The sequence below is a fragment of the Ammospiza nelsoni genome, chromosome 3, assembly GCF_027579445.1.
Source record: "Ammospiza nelsoni isolate bAmmNel1 chromosome 3, bAmmNel1.pri, whole genome shotgun sequence".
NCBI classification, from domain to species: Eukaryota; Metazoa; Chordata; class Aves; order Passeriformes; family Passerellidae; genus Ammospiza; species Ammospiza nelsoni.
In genome coordinates this window covers 111910041-111929590 of record NC_080635.1, presented here as the reverse complement: position 1 = coordinate 111929590, position 19550 = coordinate 111910041, and the positions used below count along the sequence as shown (strand labels likewise).

Below are 19550 nucleotides of genomic sequence, written 5' to 3'. Positions count from 1 at the left end.
TCCAAGCCCCATCCAACCTGGCCTTGCACACTTCCAGGGATCCAGGAGCAGCCACAGCTTCACTGGACAACAGAGAATATCTGATCCTACTGCTTGTCCTGTGATGCAACAGCTGTTCCCAAGATAAATAAATAAATTATAATGATAATTTGTGTGTACATTTTAAATGTACACAAACATATAAAATCATTGGGTTTTTTTTCCTGTGAAAGGTTCTGTGAAGAAAAACAAAGTGGACAGTTCTCCTGTCCATGCCAGGGGCTTGGAACGAGATGATTTTTCATATCCCTTTCATCCCAAAACCTTCTGCCACTGCATGTTTCTATGATACATGAGGTGCAGATTATCAGTTTTCAGGTGTCACCAGCAGCACCTTCAACTTTGCAGGTGCACAAAGAGCACGTGACAAGTGAGATTAATGAGTTTTCCTCTGCATTTGTCTGTACAGAGTTTGGATGATACCAACAGACACATGGAGGTGGCAGCTGACAGCTCAGGCTCTCCCTCCATCATTTACTTCAGACTCTTTCTGTGCAAGGTATTTTTTGATGTTGTTCTGACCCAGCGGCCTTGATATCAACAATAAAACCTCCCCCTGGGCCATGTGCATTGTTCTCTGACTGCCTCCCTGCTTTCTTTGTTTGCTCTCCATTGCAAATTTGCAGGTGCCATCAAGTCCTGGATGAGGAGAGGTGTTTGTGTCCATTTCCAGGTACTCCAGGGACAGGGATGAAACAAAGGCTGCAACAAGAACCCTTCAGCTGGCTCGAGTTCCCTCTGAATCCAAGGATATCCTAGCTGAGATATTCATGTCAGCTCTGTGACAGGATCTGTCGTACTTTGTCAGACTGGAGCAGACACTCAGCTTTCTCAGCAATTATTTTTTAAATCATAAAAATATGGTCTTGTTCTGTAGTGATGGCCTGGAAATGTTTGCCTTTTAAAATTTTATTTCCATGGGAGGTGAAGTACAAATTTAAAACCTTAAGTGTGTTAACAATAGTGGAAGAGGAGTGATTGCCCAGTAATTTCACATACAAAATCCCTCCCCATCATTTCCAGCATGTCCTCACTATCAGACCACAAGTGCTGATACAATCACAGTCCCCTTCAAATTAGGATCAGAAATTACCCCAGTAAAAAACCCAACTCTTTGAAATTCAAGGACTGTCTCAGTCTGCCTTGATGCCTCTGCACTTTGTTTGCTCTTTTTTTGTTCTCCTCCTTTCCCGGGTTACTTTCCCAGGTTATTCCAGGTCAGAGACATGTTTTATATGGATCACAAAATAAATGTTCACACACAGTAGAAGTTCTGCCCCTTGTCTAAGGATCTAATGTGAGAAGATGCTGAGGGAGCTAGGATAGGGGCTCAGCCTGGAGAAAAGGAGGCTCAGGGGGGACCTTGTGGCTCTGCACAGCTCCCTGACAGGAGGGGACAGCCAGGGGTGGGTCAGGATTTTCTCCCAAGAAACAAGGGACAGAGCACCTCAAATTGCATCAGGGGAGGTTTAGATTGGAAATTAGGAACAATGCCTTCACAGAAACCTCTGTCCAGCCCTGGCACAGCTGCCCAGGGCACTGGTGGCGTCCCCATCCCTGTAGGGTTTTGCTGATCTGGCCTGGGACTCACATCCCTTTGAGTAAGGGAGTTTTTATGAGAAGGGAAGACTTATTCATTTTGAAGTTTTCAGTAATGGGATAGCTCTGAAAATAATACCTGGGACACTAAATTTATGGGAAACATCTGCTGTCCCAAAGCGCTTAGCCAGATTTGTGTTACAGCAATGTAAATCAGCAGGATTTGACTGCAGTTGGGCTGAAGTGGTCCTGAAGCTGGCTGAAAACGTGACTTTATTTACAACATTGTGAAGAGCAAGTGACAGAGTGGGATGAATGAGGAGAGGTGCCACTGGGGGTGGTCAGCAGGGAAAAATATGGGGAAAAAAATCTAATAGCAGCCATTGGGTTTGAACAGACAAAAACTTTGGGCTGTGGAGGAAAAAACACTGTATTTCCAGGAAGAAAACAAGCTGAATTTCCAGTTTGGTCTTGGGATAGAGGATTCTTCACTGAACAAAATTAATCTCGAGCCTGATTTACAGCTCATGGAGCCCATGAGCTGGTTCCTGGCTCCCTCTTGTGGGAAAAGGAGCTGGAGGAGGAAGGGACCTCATGGCGCAGAATTTGCTCTGGTGGAAAGGTGAAAGCAAGAGGAAATACCTCTTTGCTCCATCCTCAGCAGTGGTAATTCACAGAGTAAATGCATGGTGATTATTAATATGTTTGGACAGCAGAGGTGGGATTTGGTTTCAGGCATCAAATTTTAGAGACGAATCAAACTTTTGGAGAGAGTCACATTCAGGATGAGTATTTAACTATAATATTTTCTAACCTCATGGAATTTTATAACATTTCTACAACTTCAGAAATCTCTGTAACTATAGCAATACTGACAGCTCTGCTCTTACCAGGATTAGGCTGAGCCAGGGAGGAGTTTCCTGGTGCTTTGCCCATTGCACTGCTGCCCCAGCCCCTGCCTGTATTGCCCCTCTCCCGACACCCTGGTACCCAGCAGGCTGTCTCCAGCATGTCTCCATGGGGTGGGAATGAAGCTGGGAATGGAGTTGGAGAGGGCTAAGGAAGGCTTCACCTCCTTTCTGATACTGTTGTCCATGGCAGCTTTGCCTTAAGCACCCATGGGGAAAGGACTGGGCAGCTGCAGTGGTGGGACAAGGGGACAAGGGAGCATCCTGCCCTCCTTGCAGGAGCTCCAGGTGCCTCTCCCAGCTACCACAGGGCTGTGGCTGGGGCAGGACATCAGGAGCTGTGACCAGTCTGAGCCCATGGATGCTCCACTCTACCAAAAACATGTCTGAGTCCACAGCCAAAACCATTTCTGAGTTCACAGCCAAAATCCACCTTGGGCTGTCCTGTGTCCCCCCCCCAAGCCACCATCTGTCACAGACATCTTTTCTTGAAAATGCTTTCTTTAGGATTTTTTCTTTTTGAGAAGCTGAGAGGCTTCAGGAACAAAATGTAAATAATAGTTATCTGTTGCTGTAGAAGTCAACAGAAAGATCTTTGATTGGCCCATCTTAGATGTTTATAATTAATGGCTAATCACAGCTCAGCTAGCTCGGACAGAGTCTGAAGCAACTGCCTTTGTTACTATTCTATTCTATTCTATTCTATTCTATTCTATTCTATTCTATTCTATTCTATTCTATTCTATTCTATTCTATTCTATTCTATTCTTAGCTTAGCTAGCCTTCTGAGATGAAACCTTTTCTTCTATTCCTTTAGTATAGTTTTAATGTAATATATATAATAAAATAATAAATTAAGCCTTCTGAGTCAGACCTCTATCTCTTCCCTCATCCTAAGCCCCCTGTGAACACTGTCACAACCACCCTCCCTTGGAGCATCCCTGAGCCCTCACTGACCCTGTAGCTCCCCTCATCCCACCCCACACCTCCATCCTGCAGCCTGGGCTGGTCTCTGCAGCCGCCCTCCCCTCAGGCTGCCCCTCCACAGCCACAGCTCTGCTCCCGGGGTGCAGGGACACCCCAGGGTGGTCCCCATGGAGAGGACATTCCCAGGGGGCAATGTGGGGCCCCTGAACCCCTTCACCCTGACCTCGTGGCGCAAGGGCAGCGCGTCTGACTCCAGATCAGAAGGCTGTGTGTTCAAATCACACCGGGGTCAGTCTGGGCCACCACTGACGCCCCTCTGCTTTTCTGGGGGGCTGTACTGTGGGAGGGTATCTTAGCCTGGGGGTGTATATTCTATTTCCATCTGTTAGAGGTGGCACAGTTTCTTCTGTTCGTTGGGAAGTTTTCTTTCTCTTCCACAATCAATCCTCCCTTCAGTAGATATCTTCTGTCAATGGGCCAGTGAGTGTCCCTGCATGGCTGTTAAAATTACATCATCCCATTGGCAGATGCTCTGCCCAGAGGGAGGAGCCAAGCATTCCTACCTGGATATAATCTGAGGTTTGGAACACCACAGGTAATCTTTTGCAGTGGAATCCCAGAGGAGCAGCTTACTTCTCCTCTGCATTCCCAGAGGAAGACCAGGCCCATCTACAGCACCACTGGACCTTCAGAGGAAAAATCCACCCTCCTACAGGATCCCTGCTCCAAAAGAACCACAGCCGGCACTGCTGGAGGGCTGCAACCACCATTTAGTGGGACTGCTGCCAAAATCCTGACCCACAGGGGGTCAGGGCATATTCTGACTCTGACAGTGGTTTGTTTTCTTTTTGTACTATTGCATTTGTATTTTTAATTTTCCTAGTAAAGAACTGTTACTGCTCTTCCCATATCTTTGCCTGAGAGCCCCTTAATTTCAAAATTATGATAATTCAGAGGGAGGGGATTTGCATTTTCCATTTCAAGGAAGGCTCCTGCCTTCTTTAGCCGACACCTGTCTGTTCAAACCAAGACAGAGGGGCAGGACTCAGGGTGTAGGGACATGGACTAGACTATATGGGGAACATGATGCCCAGAGCTCTCCTATGAGCAGGGAGCTGTGCTGGATGGAAATTATGGGTCAGGATGCAAGCAGGGAGGTTGCATTGTGGTGGGTGTCTGCCATAATTTACCTCAAGAAGGAGTTAATGCCTTCCTCAGAAAAATGCAGGAAACTTTTTAACTCCAGTCTCAATCAATTCTGGAGGAGCTGGACATGCTTCCCTGGCATGTTAACACGGGGTGGTAGGGTCAGTCCAGGGGACTGAATATCTCCAAGGATCTGGAGATGTCTGGAGGGGAATCAAGAGCAATTAAACTGTGTAGGATTATGGGGAAAAGGGCAAGTTTCTGATGAACAACATGGAAAGAATTTTTTCAAGAATATTGAGAAAGACTATCTGGAAAGCTCTAGTCTGGGAAATCACAGCTCGGGCTCTGCCTGAACACTGTGGAAACAACCCCTAATTATCCGTGCCCAATGGAAGAAAGATGTGAAAAAAATGAAAGGCCAAGGATTTACCAAATGCAGACCATCCTAGACCAAAACAATACATTTATTTGAAGAGATGATTTCTTTGGTAGTCAAGTGGACACTGAGGAAAATCATTTCTCTTGGCTTTGGTTTCACCTCTGACAAGGTCTCCCAGACGTGTCCCTGCAGCAGGACACACACACAGAGCAGCTGAGCTCAATCCAAAGGCAAAGCAAAGGGCCAGGACTGGGCACTGAGCAGGTTGGGGTCAGGGGCTGGGGGTCCAGGGGACCCTTCACTGCTGGATGCTGAACTGGGTGTGCTTTGGGGTCTCTGTGGTAGGGGCAGAGGCTGTTCCACACAAGGAAGGACATGGCCAGCCTGGCAGGGACATGGGGGTGACCAGGGGACAGGGCCAGTGGCGCAATGGACAACGCGCCTGACTACGGATCAGGAGATTGCAGGTTCGACTCCTGCCTGGCTCAACACTTTTAGCCCAGGCAAATTCCTCCTGCTCCCTTCTCTCTGAGCACCTTCCTTCTCCCGACCATCATCCATCCTCCCTCAAGCTCCTCATGTCCTGTCCCACACTCCAAAAGGAGCAGGGATGGAGCCCACACCAGAGCCAGGGACGCCACAGCAAATCCCACAGCAAAATGCAGGTGCCTCCTGGCAATGCAGGTGCCTCCAGAACTGCTGTCCCACAGCCAGGACAGAGCCAGCACTCCCAGGATGTCCTGGCACCTCATGTGCCCTGGTACCAAGCCCCTTCCAAGGCTCACACTGGTCCTGCTGCCCTTTGTCAGTGCCTTGACAAATTCTGCTCTGGGAGCAGTGCCCTGCTCACAGCTTTGATGTCACAAAATTATATTCTTGTGATGGTGATATTGGAGAGATGGGAAAAAAAGCCTGGAAGGTTAAGGACATCAGGAAGACAGCTGTCCCTTGTCACCTCCATCACCAGCTTCAGGGTGATCCAGGCAGGGCTTGAACCTGCAGACTCCTGATCCATAGTTGGATCTGTTCATTGAGAAACTGGCCCCAGCCTCTGATCCCACCTGCTGTCCTCACTTCAGGAACACCTGGATTTATTGGTGGTTAAAGGGAAGTGGCAGGATCTCACCTTGCTCCCACCTGCCCATTCCATTCAGCCTTGTCCTCCTCACCTGTGGTACCCCCGCTTCCACCACCCAGGAGAGGAGGTGCCTGTACTGAGCTCCAGGCTCAGCTCAGCTGCTCTGGAGGGTTGGAGGGCACATCTTGCCTTCCTATGGGATATGTGGTTAAACTTCCCAGGCTATATAGAACTCCCTGGAGTTGTGGTGCCCACTGGAGGGGAAAGTTTAGCCCAAGGCCATCTCCACTTGCTCCAGCCTGGTGACAGAGGAGTGGGCACGTGAGCTGTAGCGAGGAGATCTTGCTTGATGGCCAATTAGTCTGGGCTTTCCTACACATGGGAAACTTCAACCTTTCTGGCCCAAGCCACAGACACAGTGAAGGTACGAAACAGTGATGACAGAACGAGTGTGCAAATGTGGGATGAAGCAACAAAAGAACATGGAAATGGGAATGTTACATCAAATAACAGTGATTCATGTAGAAATGATACATGGCGGTCTCCAGTCCAGAATTCTGCTTAATTTATGACATGTAGATGAGGACTGCATGCTCAGACTCTGGATATTTCCAAGGATGTAGAGGGTACAGCCTCTCTGGGTTCCTCTCTTGGTGATTTGCCATCTCACAGAGAATTTTTTTCACCAGTATGTCCAGTCAGAGCCTGCCCTGATGAGAGGAAGTTTTGCTGTGCAGGAAGGGACAACACCAGGGAGAGGCAGGGCACCATGGGGGAAGATGTCCCATGTCACCATCAATGTGACAGCCAGGCTGTGGGCAGGAAAATTGCAAGCCAGGCAGGAGTCGAACCTGCAATCTCCTGATCCGTAGTCAGGCGCGTTGTCCATTGCACCACTGGCCCGGCCCTCATGGAACCCTGGGTGGGCTTTGTGACAGAATTAATCAAGTATAGGTAAAAATAGATTTTAGGAGATCCCTGGGAAGCAGGTGATCTAATCCCTGCTCAGAGCACAATGGTCTTTGACATCAGGTTGTAGCCAAATTTTAAATAACTCCAAGACTGGAAACTCCAAAGCTTCTCTGAGATCTTCTCCTACTTTGAGACCATTGCTGTCACATGGAGAACTTGGCAAGAAAGGGCAGCAGGACCAGGGTGACCTGTGGAGGGGGCTGGGACCAGAGCACACAAATGTCAGGACATCCTGGGAGTGCTGGCCCTGTCCTGGCTGTGGGACAGCCGTTCTGGAGGCACCTGCATTCCACTGTGGGATTTTCTGTGGTGCCCCTGGTTCTGGTGTGGACTCCATTACTGTCACCAGGCTGGAGCTTGAAGGAGGCAGCCTTGGGCTAAGCTTTCCCCTCCAGTGGGCACCACAACTCCAGGGAGTTCTATAAGGCCTGGGAAGTTTAACTACACATCCCATAGGAAGGCAAGATGTGCCCTCCAACCCTCCAGAGCAGCTGAGCAGAGCCTGGAGCTCAGTACAGGCACCTCCTCTCCTGGGTGGTGGAAGCGGGGGTACCACAGGTGAGGAGGACAAGGCTGAATGGAATGGGCAGGTGGGAGCAAGGTGAGATCCTGCCACTTCCCTTTAACCACCAATAAATCCAGGTGTTCCTGAAGTGAGGACAGCAGGTGGGATCAGAGGCTGGGGCCAGTTTCTCAATGAACAGATCCAACTATGGATCAGGAGTCTGCAGGTTCAAGCCCTGCCTGGATCACCCTGAAGCTGGTGATGGAGGTGACAAGGGACAGCTGTCTTCCTGAGGTCCTTAACCTTCCAGGCTTTTTTTCCCATCTCTCCAATATCACCATCACAAGAATATAATTTTGTGACATCAAAGCTGTGAGCAGGGCACTGCTCCCAGAGCAGAATTTGTCAAGGCACTGACAAAGGGCAGCAGGACCAGTGTGAGCCTTGGAAGGGGCTTGGTACCAGGGCACATGAGGTGCCAGGACATCCTGGGAGTGCTGGCTCTGTCCTGGCTGTGGGACAGCAGTTCTGGAGGCACCTGCATTGCCAGGAGGCACCTGCATTTTGCTGTGGGATTTGCTGTGGCGTCCCTGGCTCTGGTGTGGGCTCCATCCCTGCTCCTTTTGGAGTGTGGGACAGGACATGAGGAGCTTGAGGGAGGATGGATGATGGTCGGGAGAAGGAAGGTGCTCAGAGAGAAGGGAGCAGGAGGAATTTGCCTGGGCTAAAAGTGTTGAGCCAGGCAGGAGTCGAACCTGCAATCTCCTGATCCGTAGTCAGGCGCGTTGTCCATTGCGCCACTGGCCCTGTCCCCTGGTCACCCCCATGTCCCTGCCAGGCTGGCCATGTCCTTCCTTGTGTGGAACAGCCTCTGCCCCTACCACAGAGACCCCAAAGCACACCCAGTTCAGCATCCAGCAGTGAAGGGTCCCCTGGACCCCCAGCCCCTGACCCCAACCTGCTCAGTGCCCGGTCCTGGCCCTTTGCTTTGCCTTTGGATTGAGCTCAGCTGCTCTGTGTGTGTGTCCTGCTGCAGGGACACATCTGGGAGACCTTGTCAGAGGTGAAACCAAAGTCAAGATAAATGATTTTCCTCAGTGTCCATTCGGCCATCAAGGAAGGAATTGTATCATCCCAGAGTGTTCTGCCCTTGGGAAGTCCATGGTCCCTGTCTCCAGCCATCATCACATTTTTCCTTCATTTCAGGAATATTCTCACCTGGCCTCTGAGGTGGGATGTACCAGACTCTTCTTTTTTACTTTTTTCTTGAGAAAAACTCGTCATGCTGTTCATCAGAAACCTCTCTCTATTTCCATCATATTACACTGAACTATTGTCCTTAAACACTCCAGGAGTCCCTTGATTGACTGTATCAGCCCACACTGGTGTTCCAGGGAAATATCACATGGAGATAAGTCCAGATCCCCCAGGAGCGACTGAGTCTGCAGTTGTGAAGCTCTTTCCTCTTTTCAGAGAAAGCCTTCCCTCCCTTCAGCTTCCTCATGAGGCAAAGTGCAGCAGACACCTACTCACCCACCACACCTCCCTGCTTTGTCCTGCACTTTGGTTATGGCCTGTTCCCTGTGAATTATGGGTTTCATACATCTTCCAGGTGAATGGGGTTTCAGTCCCCAGGGAGGTGCTGAGCTGTGGAGTTTTTGCCCTTTTTTTGTTAAGGCTGGGCTTAAATGCGTGAGATGGAATTTCATGTTTGGACTCAGATGTTTATTAGTTCTTATCTATATTATAGTTTTACAAACTGTGAGTTCTACAGTATTTTATTTTAACAAAATAAAAATGGAGTTGTATCTCTCCCTATATAAGGTTTTTTTAAGGATAAACTGCTTAATTAAGAAATGGCACAAATTATTTTTATTTTTGACTTAATAACTAACTACATGTGGCTTGCAATGGGAATTTTTTAAATCAATTACACAATACTACTCAAACTTAAAAAGAAGAAGGTGAAGAAGAAGGACTAGTTTCTGCTCTAAAACTTCTATTTTGTTTCATATATATTACTATATTCTAGGACTTTAAACTCTAAGTTTTCTACTATGTGATATTACACTCTTCTATTCAAAGTCCACACCCATAATCCCAGTTCTATGGAAATTTTGGAAGCTTTCTCCACAGCTTCAGGTCAAATGCAGTGTTCTCTTGGGGATTAGTGCCTGACAGCACAGAAAGTCTAGAATCCTTAGTAACCAGGGTTCCAACACTGGGCCACCCTTTTTTCTGTCCCTCTGGAGACACCACATCCAGGAGTGTGTCTCCTGGGAGAAGCTCTGCAGGGCTGCTCTGGGCAGGGGCCATTTTTAGCCTTCTTCCTCTGAAGCATCTCGTTTAGATATTCTAAATATCTAGAATATTTTGCTTTGCAAGGCAAGGCAGGCAACAATGGTGCCACTCCTCTGCCAGGTGAAGTAAAACTCCCATTCCCTCAAAGAATGCCCCACATTCCAGAATGATATTTGAGCAGAGAGGGCTCCACCCTGACCTCGTGGCGCAATGGTAGCGCGTCTGACTCCAGATCAGAAGGCTGTGTGTTCAAATCACACCGGGGTCATGCCCCCTTGCGTCTTCTAGATGCTCCCTTTTGCCCTCCCACTCCATAACTCTGTATCCCAAATCCCTTCAGAAGGGCAGTGCATGACCATGGCAGAGTGGTCTTTCCTTGCTGGATGAGTGTTAAAAGTTTCTTCAAAGTATCACTTCAGCTTTCCCTTTCTCTATGTTTGAAAAGCTGATAGGAATAGAGGGGACCTCAGATGTGGCTTCATGTCTGGATATCAATTCTTCTGGTCCCAAAATCCTTTTGGAAAGGCAAGGAACTGTTAGGGGGGATAAAATCCCTTAGTATGTTCTTCCTCAGATGGAATAATGCCAATTTCTCCCCATCTCTCTCCACATCCCTCATATTCAACTTCCCCACCACCTTGATGGCTCTCACTGAATTTGCTTCACTGTGTCAGTGAGTTTTTTTGTTGATTCTGTTGAAACATCTGGCTGTGGGGAGCCTAAGCTGAGCCATCAGGACTGGTCATCAGGATCTTTAACTCTCTTCTTAGTCTTCTCTTGATTCTCCATGGTGAGATGGACGGAGGGGATGGAGGGCTGGAAAAAAGGCTTGAAGGACCTTATATGAGTCATTATTCATAAAAAGTAGTTGAATTCCTTTAAGGGCTCTTTCAAGGTGAATGTAAAGATATATTAACAGGAGAAATACTGAGATAAGACAATGGATCAATAAGAAAGACAAGAACCTAAGATCCTTTATTCCACAACTCCTGGAGTGCCACCAAAGGGTTGAGTGAGCAGGGATTTCCTCAAGATGTCGCTGCCTCACTGCTTTCAATGTCACAGAATCATCGAGGCTGGAAAAGACCTCCAAGATCATTAAATCAAATGTCCTTGTCCTTATGGCTCTGTCTCCATAATGTGATTTTCTGTCTCTTGACTTCTCAGAATGGAAAGAAACTCAGGCATTTCATTTTGTAAATCTTCCACAGATGAAAAAGCCCCAGATAGCACAATTTTCAAGATGCTGTTGTTGGGACAACCGGCATTCTCTTGAAAGGATATTTGGTAGGAAGCATTATTCTTGTAGACTTCTCATCAAAAGTATTTTCACTGCAGGCAATGGGAACAGTTTTACATTTCATAAAAAATGCTGAGTTCACAACTATTCTCACTTTTCAAAGGGCCAAACTCTTAAGACTTCTGAAAGCCTTTTTTTTTTCTTTTAAGCCAGAGCATTTTCAGTCACAATCTAGGGAAGGTGTCCCTGCCCATGACAGAGGGGTTGGAACAGGAGGATCTTCAAGGTCCCCTTTCAACACAAACCTTTTGATGATTCTATGAAGAGCCTGGTGATGAGATTTAATCAAAGGGACACTTTAACAGAGAGTAGAACTTTGTGTCTCCCATTCAAGGAAAGTTGTCACAAGCTACTTAATAACCAAGATAATTTAATAATTTTGAGACTCTCCAAATGTTTCCAGTTAAAATACTCTGTCTTGCATAAACAAGGAAATCTTTGAGGCCATATCAAATGGGAAATGTGAGGGGGAAAAGCTTAAAATATTCCATATTGCTGTAAATTCCTGTAACAAGTCCTCTTTCCTATATAACTTTATTTTCCAGTGAAAATCCAGTTCTCAGAGAATTATGATCAGCCCTATCGAGGTCTGTTACACAAAGTAGTTTACTCTGAATATTGTCTTAGAAATAGCTTGACCAGAGGAGGATGTGAAACCTGAAGCGGGCACTCCACACAGTGACAGATTGGGTTCAATTCTGGACTTTTTGTGTCCAGTGGAAATGTTTTTCTGTAGAAACTTGAAGTATATTTTTTTAGGCAGCAAGGTTGGTTTGTTTTCTTTTGCTTTTTTTTCTGTCTGTATAAGCAACAGTGTCACTCTTGTGTCACCAGGCTTCCTTCTAGAATGATCCCATGACTGTTTTGGACGCTGAAGCTTTGTTTTCATTTCTCTCCACCCTGTTGGTTCAAGTCTCAGTGTCCAAGCTGAGGACAAGGCCACATCTCCCTGTGAGTGACCAAGGAAAGGTTGTTTTTGGTCTGCTGACCTTCCTAAGGATAAAGACCACAGAAACACAGAATGGAAAAGGTTGGAAGGCACCACTGGAAGTCATTTGGCCCAACCTTCCTGCTCAAGCAGACTCATCCTAGAAGACATTGCTCAGGATTGTGTCCAGACAATTCTGGAATATCTCTAGTGAGGGAGATTCCACCTCCTCTCTGGGCAACTTGTAGGTCCTCCTGTTTGTGGAGAGAGGATAATTTCATGCCAAAAGAGAGATCTTTAGCCTCTATTCCCTCAGCACTTGAACCAATCAATGAAGAGACTGATGGAGAAGTGATGGACGAACCTATTAACATTTAGACACCAGGAGGAATTTCTTCATGGAAAGGGTGCTCAGGAGTTGGGATGGGCTGCCCAGGGAGGTGGTGGAGTTTCCATCCCTGGAAGTGTCCATGGAATTACTGGACATGGCACTCAGTGCTCTGACAAGGTGGGGATCAATCACAGGTTGGACTCGGTGGTCTGGGAGATCTTTTCCAACTTAAATAATTCAGTAATTCTGTGATTCTAACAGATTTTGTGTCTCCCATTTCCTCTGGCCAAGCCTGTCCCTGGTGCTGTCATCCCTTCCCTGTTTACATCCACATCTCACTCCTGCCTTAGTGTGCAGCAGGATGGGGGTGTCAGGGCTGTGATTGCTCAGTCTTCCATGTGGGGATGAATTTTTATAAATATCTTCAGCAATGGCATGGAAAAAAAACCCTAAGAGTAGGGTTTTGGCAATTTTATTCCAGCTATTTAAAAGCCCCACTGACATCAAGGAACTTCATAAAATGGACCAAGTGGGAAAATATATAACAGAAGTACTTGGGGGTAATGGATTTAGGGGAAAATAACCCAGGTTGTGACACTGGGTAATTTATTTCCCAACGTACATTTTGTTGACAGCATGTGGTTGATATTTATCTTTCTCTGCAATCAGGAGGCAGAAGGGTTTTCAGTTTGTACACTGATATCTTTAAAATCAGGCCATAAACCAGTATGGGATGGATTATCAGCTAAGAATCTTCAAGAGAGAAATATTTCCTTGGATTACTTTCATGGAAAAACACCAATAAAAAAAGGCTCAAAGCAATTTCTTATCTCTATCTCTGTTGCAATACCCAAGCCTGAAAATCATCAAGATTCTTTGCCATCAGATTTCAGACTTTAATTCATAATTAATTTCTTGAAAACTCTTTTTTTCTAGTTTTTCAGCTGTTTTGCCAGGTGCAGACCCAGAATGTACTCATGAATGATTTTCAGTTTGTTGTCTTAGAAACTGGGTGAATATTAGAACAAATTCCAAGAAAACCTGGACAAAGCACAGGGACCACCCTTGTAAGCAGACACCAATGCTGGCAGAGATGTAATCAAGAGTAGATTTTAAAAACGAATAAATGTCTAAATGAATGCAAGCCAGAGCTCATCAGTACCCACCATTCTAATTTCATTCCCTGCTCTATCACAGTCCATTTGCTTTTCAAAGCCCCAAAAGTGTGTTAGACACTTTTTGTGCCTTATATTTGCAGTGCAGAGGTCATGATGGGAATTTTTCCCAAGGAAAAAAAAGGCAAGATGGAGCAGATGGCCTTGCTGAGCATATCACTCCCCATCTCCAAGGTTGATAGCGAAATAATATAGCTCTAAGACTTTTGAGCATGGAAAATCAACCAAATTTCTTTCCTTTCCCTGAATTTTCCCTTGGGATTTTGTCCCTTATGTAAGAACTGTCCCTTATGTAAGGAGCTGTCTGCAAATGGGATTTGATCCAACACCTGGCTTGCTCCTTCCTTCCTTCCTTCCTTCCTTCCTTCCTTCCTTCCTTCCTTCCTTCCTTCCTTCCTTCCTTCCTTCCTTCCTTCCTTCCTTCCTTCCTTCCTTCCTTCCTTCCTTCCTTCCTTCCTTCCTTCCTTCCTTCCTTCCTTCCTTCCTTCCTTCCTTCCTTCCTTCCTTCCTTCCTTCCTTCCTTCCTTCCTTCCTTCCTTCCTTCCTTCCTTCCTTCCTTCCTTCCTTCCTTCCTTCCTTCCTTCCTTCCTTCCTTCCTTCCTTCCTTCCTTCCTTCCTTCCTTCCTTCCTTCCTTCCTTCCTTCCTTCCTTCCTTCCTTCCTTCCTTCCTTCCTTCCTTCCTTCCTTCCTTCCTTCCTTCCTTCCTTCCTTCCTTCCTTCCTTCCTTCCTTCCTTCCTTCCTTCCTTCCTTCCTTCCTTCCTTCCTTCCTTCCTTCCTTCCTTCCTTCCTTCCTTCCTTCCTTCCTTCCTTCCTTCCTTCCTTCCTTCCTTCCTTCCTTCCTTCCTTCCTTCCTTGATTTTATATCATATTCCTGTAACCAAAACTGTTCTTGCAACTAAATCACTCCACAAGACCTATGTCCTTTACATGGTGGAAGTGGCTGATTAAATACAGAACTGCTGTAATCTGAAAGGCCAATTAAATTTTAGGGTAAAAGCCAGAGATTTCACTTACTTGTGGTGTGATTGCAACAGCTTGAGTCCAAATAATGTATCAGCAAAACTGCTGAGTGTCCTGGGGCAGGAGGAGTGAGTGGAGGGGAGGGAGGGAAGGAAAAGCTCTGTATACCCTCTCCTGTGAGAACATGCATCTCAAAATGTCCTGGAGCAGCACCATGTCCATGCTGGCATTAAAGCAGTGTAGGGACAAAGGTACAGGGCCTGGCTCTGTAATATTGGCTAAACTGGCTCAGTTTGGGCCCAGAACAACTGTATAGGGGCGCTGGTGTGGGTTAGGAACCACTCCCTGTGGATAGTTTTAATCCAGCCACCTGTTCCTGAAGCTGAAGGAATTTAACAGTACGGATGTGGCCAGCCACCCTTGTTGCCCCAAAATCACAGAATGGTTTGGGCTGGAAATGACCTTTGCACCCACACCCACAAACTCAACCTCACTGCCCCTCTGGAGGGCTGGAGATGGAGTAAAAGATGGGCTAAACTTTATTTTACCCCCCCAGCAAAGGCGTGGGAGTGAAAATGTGCAGATGACTTGAGACATGAAGCCCTTAATGCTGCTAGGAAATCTTGGCCTTTCCAAAGTTTCCTAGAAGTGTGTGGCTCATTACCCAGGGGGAATCCCATCCTTGAAGGAGGGGGCGAGGTGCTGCTGCTCAAGACGTGGTTTCCCAGGAAAGTCATGCACAGGGGAGCAGGAAATATTGGCCCTGTGTGGGTCTGTGGAGACCTCTGTACAGAGGGGGCTTGGGGTCATTGAAATAATCTCAAACATTTTGTAAACTTCAGCAGATGAGAGTCAGGACGGTTTATGCCATGTCAACATGTCTGTGAGGAAGTTAAAAAATTAACAACTCTGTGACTTCCCTGCATTTTAAGGGATTTTTTCATGCTGGAACTGTACAGCTGCTGCAATGTCAGCCCTGGAATCCTCCCAACTGAGACTGGAGCATGGAGACCAGCATGGTGGGGAAAAATATCTGTGAATAGAGAGATGAAATAAAAGAGATTAAATGAAAGGAGAGGCAGAAAGTATACTTATGTGGTGCTCCCAGATAGACCACAGAATGGAACTTTTGGGTTGGATGGGACCTTAAAGATCATCTAGTTCCATCCTGTGCCATGGGCAGGGACCCCTTCCACTATCCCAGGCTGCTCCAAGCCCTGTCCAACCTGGCCTTGGACACTTCCAGAGATCCAGGGGCAGCCACAGCTTTTCTGGGCACCCTGTGCCAGGGCCTCATCACCCTTATGCTTATCTCAAGGAGATATTTAAAGGATATCAGATATCAAGGAAATGCTCAGAGTCCTGTCTCTATGACTCCTAAGAAATATTATAGCCATCTAAAAAGTGCTTTCAATCAACAAATGGTGTAGTTCCAGGAAAAACTAATATCAGGGAGAAAAGTGTAAGAAAAAACATCAACTCAAATTTAAACTAGAACATGGGAAGCAAACAACTGGGTGATGTAGGAACAAGTGAAGAGACAGGCACTGCCACTTCTCATCCCCAGCAGATGTGGCCCATTGGGTGGGAGAAAGCAAACTCCACTCCCAGCTCTGGCCCCTGCATTACACAATGCCCTGATTGGCTCATTGGAAATTGGTGACATGCTTGATGATGTCATGGCTTGCACAACTGGGTTTTGTCCCTGATGTTGACCTTTGAAGCTGTGGGCTGCTTTACAGAGGGCTAGAAATGAGGTAACTGAGTAAATCAAAGTATCCAATTATTTCGGGTGACTCCTCCAGCTGGTTTTCTCTGTTCTTTAAAAGTGTCAAAGGCCAGGTTGGATGGGGCTTGGAGCAACCTGGAATAGTGGAAGGTGTCCCTCCTCATGGCAGGGGGTGGAACTGGATGTTCTTTAATCCTTCCTACCCACATCATCCTGTGATATGATATTTCAAGCCATAACTGAATGGACACAACTTTTTGTTAGATTAGTGATAACTTTTCTTTTCTGTGCCATCTGTACAAGTGGAGATCTGCAGTGGTTGACTCAGAGCGAGATTTACACATCCATAATTACTGTGATTTCTCTTGGGGACAGTGGCATCCAAGCAGAGACAGGAATGAAATTCCAAATTTTGATCAGGACACTCACCTGTGTAGAAGACAGATATTTAGATCTCAAAAAAAATTATTGTTATTATTTCTCATTTATAGCAGAAGAAGGATTGCTAGCAGCAGAACAGAGGAATTCAAGACAACCGATCCACAAGGAAGGGGAGAAGGACAATTGATGAAGCATCTTATAAAAGGCTCATTTGCAGCTGTTGCCAAACCAGACAAATATGAATAAGTCACAGAATTACAGAATCACCGGGTTGGAAGAGACCTTCAAGATCATCAAGTCCAACCCATGCCCCAACACCTCAACTAAACCACGGCACCAAGTGCCACATCCAATCTTTTTTAAACACATCCAGGTTGGTGACTCTACCACATCCCTGGGCCATTCCAGACTTGATCATTATTTCTGTAAAAAACTTTTTCCTAATATCAAACCTATATTTTCCTTGGTGCAGCTTGAGACTGTGTCCTCTCATTCTCTCAATTGCAATATGTAATAATTATAATATGATTAACTGCAAATACAATCTGGAAAGCTTCTGGACTCATAGCAGTGCCTTTCTCTGGGTTCTGATATTACATCATTTGACCATACCCATATTGTGCAATTCTTGGCTTCCAGTCCAAGGTGACCATACCAGGTGCCTGGTGGAATAGTTCCTAGCCAGGACTAATCATTGAAACAGCCCAGGAATTTTTGGCACAGGGCTAACAGAAGACAAAACTGCCAGGGCTATTCTAATAATTGAATATTGCTGATGATGAGTTTCCAGTGGTTGCATGCTGAATCACTGCTCACACTCTGCTGCCTGAATTAGCTGCAGCTCAATAAATTGTAATGTGATCTTGGATGTAGCAGGCACAAGGAAGTTGTCTATTGCAGATGAGAACAAGCAGAAGAACAGAGAACAATGTCATGCTGACATGTCTGATTACAGATATAAATTTATATGAATCCAATTCTTGTGGCTGCAGCATTAGCAGCTTCCTACCTAAAAAGTGTTGTGGTGTTGTGAGGGGTCCCCAGGACAAGGTGAGAGATGAGAATTTGACTCCATGTTCTCAGAACACTGATTATGATATGATATGATATGATATTATGTTATAAGAAATTATATACTAAAACAATACTAAAGAAAAAGAGAGGATACATCAGAAGACAAGATAAGAATGATAATAAAAACCTGCGACAGACTCAGAGAGTCTGACACAGCTGGCTGTGATTGGTCCTTGATTAAAAACAATTTGCATGCTGGGTAAACAATTCTCCAAATCACAACACATCTCCAATTCCATAGCAGCCAAACAGGGAGAAGCTGAAGCTTCCCAGCTTCCCAGGAGAAGAAATCTTGGCAAAGGGATTTTTCATAAAATATCATGGTGACAAACAAGAACAAGTGGAGTTTCATGATTCTGTTTTTGATGATGATGATGATTATGATGATGATGCCAAAGGCAACAGAAACTATCAAATACACCACAGGAGTAGACATTTAAATGATGCACAGAGGGAAGCATTTAGACCCTGCTCACTGTCTAATGAAGACAGTTCTGGTGTTTTAGCTTGTCATCAACTGTACAATAACTCTTTAAAATTAAGGCTTCTGTGTTATTCTGTAGAATACCATTCACACAGAAGTCTCAGTATTTTTCAGGAAAAGCATCAGTTCTAGGGCTGTGTGACAGATCAAGGAATTCCTCATCAGGACCAGAGAAGCACCAATCTTTTCTCCACAGCCTAAAGGAGATCCTGCCTTCCTCCTCCCTCTCAAACACTCATTATTATTCCTTCTCACCCTCCCCTCCACAGAGGAATTCCCCTTCAGCTGAGAGGCACAGAGGACAGTACATTCTCCCAGCTGTCATCTGAATTTCTGTTTAATGTTGACTCAGTGTCTGGATTGCAGCAGGAGGGCACAAGCAGCTGAGATTGAAGCAGCCAAGGGCAGGTAATGATTGACCAGGCTCCCAGACCTCAGCACAGCAACATCCCTGAACCTGAAATGTACAGGGGCCTCCCCTTGTGCCCTTTCAGTGACTCCAGCCAATGTCTCACACACCAGGATTCATTAACTCATCAGCTGTATTTCTCGTCATCTGAAAATTTTAGGATATTTCTTTAATAAGAGACCTTTGTGGTTGTTGCCAAGCGCAGTGAGGACTGATGGAGAAACAGAGGTAAAACCTGCCCTGTGCACCCATTTAGCCCGTGGGAAATGGCACAAACCACTCTAATGACAATTGATGTGTAGGAATATTGTGTGTGAAAGCCAAATGCATCCATTAGAGGATGTCCACTGGTAAATTTTCATGGACAAAGCAACCTTGGCCCTCATTTTCCTATTCTCATTGTGCCCTTGTCATAGTTGAGACAGAGACAATACAAAGCAACACACTCCATTTTCAGAAGGCTTCAAACTGATTTTATTATAGCATGCATGCTTTTTATACATTCTTACAAAACTCATAAGTTTTCATTTTACTCATTGATCACAAAAGACAAAGTGGACATTGGAATAGGCAGTTGCAAGTTTCTCTTCTTTATCCTTCTTTCTTTCTTGGTTTCTATGTCAATGACCTTGGTAGAAAATTCCTTCAGGGTAAACATGGATCTTCTTCTCAAACTTCTCTCTGGCTCACAGAAGTCACTGTAAAAGCTCTTCCACATGCAGGATGATGTCGAAGGGTAGAAACATGGAATCACAGAATGGTTTGGGCTGGAAGGGAGCTTAAAGATAATCCAGTTTCAACCCTCTGCAATGGGCAGGGACACCTTCCCTTGCTCTAGGTTCCTCAAAGTCTGATCCAGCCTGGTTTTGAACAGTTCCAAGGATGTTCCACCTTCCATTAGAGCAGGCTGTTCCAGGTGGAGCAACCGGGGGTAGTGGAAGGTGTTCCTGCCCATGGCAAAGGTGGAACTGCATGCTTTTT

At 45.9% G+C, this 19550-nt stretch overlaps 5 non-coding genes across 5 annotated transcripts; 3 read left to right on the top strand and 2 right to left on the bottom strand.

Annotated features, from left to right (window-relative positions):
- Positions 1–3633: 3633 nt before the first annotated feature.
- On the top strand, positions 3634–3705 carry TRNAW-CCA (transfer RNA tryptophan (anticodon CCA)). The gene has a single exon. It is a non-coding gene; the product is annotated as a tRNA-Trp (tRNA).
- A 1651-nt stretch (positions 3706–5356) lies between these two features.
- TRNAR-ACG (transfer RNA arginine (anticodon ACG)) lies at positions 5357–5429 on the top strand. The gene has a single exon. It is a non-coding gene; the product is annotated as a tRNA-Arg (tRNA).
- Positions 5430–6849: 1420 nt separating this feature from the next.
- On the bottom strand, positions 6850–6922 carry TRNAR-ACG (transfer RNA arginine (anticodon ACG)). The gene has a single exon. It is a non-coding gene; the product is annotated as a tRNA-Arg (tRNA).
- Positions 6923–8230: 1308 nt separating this feature from the next.
- Positions 8231–8303, bottom strand: TRNAR-ACG (transfer RNA arginine (anticodon ACG)). The gene has a single exon. It is a non-coding gene; the product is annotated as a tRNA-Arg (tRNA).
- Positions 8304–9993: 1690 nt separating this feature from the next.
- Positions 9994–10065, top strand: TRNAW-CCA (transfer RNA tryptophan (anticodon CCA)). Its single transcript has one exon. It is a non-coding gene; the product is annotated as a tRNA-Trp (tRNA).
- Positions 10066–19550: the final 9485 nt, after the last annotated feature.